Below are 4,505 nucleotides of genomic sequence, written 5' to 3'. Positions count from 1 at the left end.
CTTCAAGTGGACTCATGAACTAATTGTTTAAAAGTATAATTTTTCCAGCATATCGAGGGTAGATTGAAGTCACCACCGATTATAATTGTATGAATGGGGTACCTACGTATTTTAATTTGAGCTGTTCAGCAACTATATCTTCAGAGTCGGGGGCTCAGTAAAACGATCCAGTTAATAGTTTAGTCCGATTGTCAAATTTAACCTCTACTCATACTATTTCGCAGGAACAATTTACCAATGAATAATGGCAATACAATAAATCCGTAATGTTGCGAACCTACAGTCCTTTCCAGTCATGCGAGCTGGTACCAATTTCCAGTGGAGGTTAATGTATCCCTCACCGCGAATTTTCGCATCACGAATGTTTTTCTGAGTTTTCGTCTTTATTGCTCTCTTTCGCGGTCACTCTGGACAGTCTGTGTCCATTTTAACGTAAAAACTTGGAGAACAGGAGTATAACCTAGAAGAATAGGGGTGATTGTACACGAAGAGTAGCGTACCAGTGGTTTATCGGGAGTTGAGCAGAGCGCTCTCGTGGCATCCGCCTGAAGCACCACTGACTAGTGGTTTCCTTACTAGCAACAGTCCAGATTTGTGGGGTTTTTGCAGAATCGACCTGCTTTTAGAGGTTTATATAGTGCCACTTGAGGTATTTTTGACGAAAGCGGTTGTGTTAACACTTGCGTAATGCCTCTAATTAATTTTTCGATTATTTTGACTAGTGAGTGTTTTCCAACAACCCCTCAGTTGTACATTATTCGGGTTCTGAATCAAATGGGAAAAGACCAAGCGAAACTGGACGTTAAAAAATAAACAGTTGATTGCGAAGGCCATTTAGTTAAAAGTTTTCACTGTCAATCAGAATCAAACCTATCTTCTTCAGGGTTTACCGAGGACCAGCTGTAAGTTAACTACGGATTACTCGGTTCTCATCTGGCTCGTTCCCTTACAGGACGATTTCTCTAGAAATGGTTAGAGTACTGCCAGTAGACGAGTTTAGCAGAAGGAGTGCTATTTACGACATCTGGGCCAGAGTGACTCGACTCTGGTGTCCTTCCTGAGTCGCCACGAAGGCTTTGGAAACGGCGGTGCAGGCCGAAAGCGCTCTGACGTCGCGACGCCGCCTCGCCAACTTCGTTACCTTGCTGACGTCACAGGAAATCGAAGAGGCATCGCTCGACTTTCGGATGTATCGTAATTTAGCTGCCATGCACAAACACAAACGGAACTCTAGAATCGACAGCAGTCGCTTTAGTTATTATCTGCTGTTACTGGTAACCATTAACGCTTATCCTTGACGATGGACCAACTCTGATTACCTACATCTACATCCACATTTACATAAATAGTCCGCAATCCACCATACGGTGCGTGGCGGAGGGTACCTCGTACCACAACTAGCATCTTCTCTCCCTGTTCCACTCACAAATAGAACGAGGGAAAAATGACTGCCTATATGCCTCTGTACGAGCCCTAATCTCTCTTATCTTTGTGGTCTTTCCGCGAAATGTAAGTTGGCGGCAATAAAATTGCACTGCAGTCAGCCTCAAATGCTGGTTCTCTAAATTTCCTCAGTAGCGATTCACGAAAAGAACGCCTCCTTTCCTCTAGAGACTCCCACCCGAGTTCCTGAAGCATTTCCGTAACACTCGCGTGATGATCAAACCTACCAGTAACAAATCTAGCAGCCCGCCTCTGCATTGCTTCTATGTCCTCCCTCAATCCGACCTGATAGGGGTCCCAAACGCTCGAGCAGTACTCAAGAATAGGTCGTATTAGTGTTTTATAAGCGGTCTCCTTTACAGATGAACCACATCTTCCCAAAATTCTACCAGTGAACCGAAGACGACTATCCGCGTTCCTCACAACTGCCATTACATGCTCGTCCCACTTATTATCGCTCTGCAATGTTACGCCCAAATATTTAATCGACGTGACTGTGTCAAGCGCTACACTACTAATGGGGTATTCAAACATTACAGGATTCTTTTTCCTATTCATCTACATTAATTTACATTTACATGCTTGTCCCACTTCATATCGCTCTGCAATGTTACGCCCAAATATCTAATCGACGTGACTGTGTCAAGCGCTACGCTACTAATGGAGTATTCAAACATTACAGGATTCTTTTTCCTATTCATCTGCATTAATTTACATTTATCTATATTTAGAGTTAGCTGCCATTCTTTACACCAATCACAAATCCTGTCCAAGTCATCTTGTATCCTCCTACAGTCATTCAACGATGACACCTTCCCGTACACCACAGCATCATTAGCAAACAGCCGCACATTGCTATCCACCCTATTCAGAAGATCATTTATGTAGATAGGAAACAACAGCGGACCTACCACACTTCCCTGGGGCACTCCAGATGATACCCTCATCTCCGATGAACACTCACCATCGAGGACAAAGTACTGGGTTCTATTACTTAAGAAGTCTTCGAGCCACTCACATATTTGGGAATCAATCCCATATGCTCGTACCTTAGTTAGGAGTCTGCAGTGGGGCACCGAGTCAAACGCTTTCCGGAAGTCGAGGAATATGGCACCCGTCTGATACCCTTCATCCATGGTTCGCAAGATATGAGAAAAAAGGGCGAGTTGCGTTTCGCAGGAGCGATCCTTTCTAAATCCGTGCTGATGCATGGACAGCAACTTCTCTGTCTCAAGGAAATTCATCATATTAGAACTGAGAATATGTTCGAGAATCCTGCAACAAACCGATGTTAAGGATGTTGGTCTGTAATTTTGAGGATCCGTCCTTCTAACCATCTTATATACAGGCGTCACCTGCGCTTTTTTCCAGTCGCTCGGGACTTTACGTTGGGCAAGAGATTCGCGATAAATGTAAGCTAATCAAGGAGCCAGTGCAGTAGAGTACTCTCTGTAAAACCAAATTGGAATCCCATCAGGACCTGGCGATTTATTTATTTTCAACCGATTCAGCTGCTTCACAACCCCAGGGATGTCTATCACTATGTCCTCCATACGGGAATCTGTACGAGACTCAAACGGCGGTATGTTTGTACGATCCTCCTGCGTGAAAGATTTCTCAAATGCTCAATGCTCAATGCTGATCAGGATTTCAGAAGGATAATGTATAAATTTCTAACTCATTCTTCATGGTGAACTTCCTTAATGCACGCGGATCATCGCATTGTTATGACGATTTACTAAAGGTCCTAATGTAGTCGAATCATGCGATTTAAATGGAAAATAATAACAATATAACTTACGATGGTAGATGGATGATGGGTGTAAAATGTAGGCTGACAAAAAGAAGGAAAGCATTCCTTATAAAGGGAAATTTGCTAACGTCGAAGATATTTGTTTGCAATGTAGCCTTGCAAGGAACTGAGACGTGGACTAAGGACAGTTCAGACAAGGAGAGAATGGAAGCTTTCTAAATGTGGATTTCCAGACGAAACATAAATATTAGATGCGTATAACAGATAACCAATGAAGAGGTACTAAATCGATTTGGGTAGACGATAACAAGCCACAAAATTAAAACGGCAGCTAGAACTGCAGATGATGAAGAGATTCAAAGAACATAATACAAAAGAGACTATTCAGGTAGATACGGGAGACGGAAATTTAATAATGATGTGGGACTGGAATTCGATAGTAGGAAAAGGAAGAGAACGAAAAATTGTAGGACACGGACTTGGGGAAAGAAATGAAAGAGGAAACTATTTCGTCGAATTTTGCATAGAACGTAATTTTCTCACCACCAATACTTGTTGGTTTAAGAATCACGTAAGAAGGTTGTATACGTAGAAAAGACTTAGCGACCTTGGAAGGCTTAAGAACGATTATATTACTGTAAGACAGAGATTCCGAAATGATATGAAGATGAGACTGGAGATATGAAACTATGAGAAGAATTTGACACAGCGCAAAAAAGGGCGCTGGAGTACCAAAAGTTTCGCAGAACTGTTGAGGTCTTGTGACAGCCAGCCATGACAAAACAATTCCATCTGGTGTACAGGACAAATGAAAAAAGCGAAACACCCTCAGACTTCAAATAACGTAACAACCCCAATTTCAAAAAAATTCAGGTGTCAATAGGCGTGGATTTTATAGAACTATTAGTTTAATAAACCACGGATGCACAATATTGACACGAATTATTTACCGAAGAATGGAAAAAACTGTTAGAAGTGGACCTTGGAGAAGATCTGTTTGGGTTCCGGAGAAATGCAGGAATAGAGAGGGCGATACCGACCCGACAAGTTATCTCAGAAGATGGGCTGACGAAACGCAAACCTACATTAATAGTATATGTAAATTAAAGGAAGTATTTAACAAATTTGTCTGGTTTGTGCTCAAAATTTTAAAGGTTGCACGGATAAAACAAGGGCAACGAACTTTTATTTATAACTCGTACAGAAACCAGACTGCGGTTATAGGAGTCGAAAGACGTGTAACGGAAGCAGTGATTGAGAAGGGAGTGAGATAGGATTGTTGCATACTCACAATGTTATTGAATCTGTA

The sequence above is a fragment of the Schistocerca americana genome, chromosome 3, assembly GCF_021461395.2.
Source record: "Schistocerca americana isolate TAMUIC-IGC-003095 chromosome 3, iqSchAmer2.1, whole genome shotgun sequence".
Taxonomy (NCBI): domain Eukaryota; kingdom Metazoa; phylum Arthropoda; class Insecta; order Orthoptera; family Acrididae; genus Schistocerca; species Schistocerca americana.
This window is presented reverse-complemented; position numbering follows the sequence as displayed.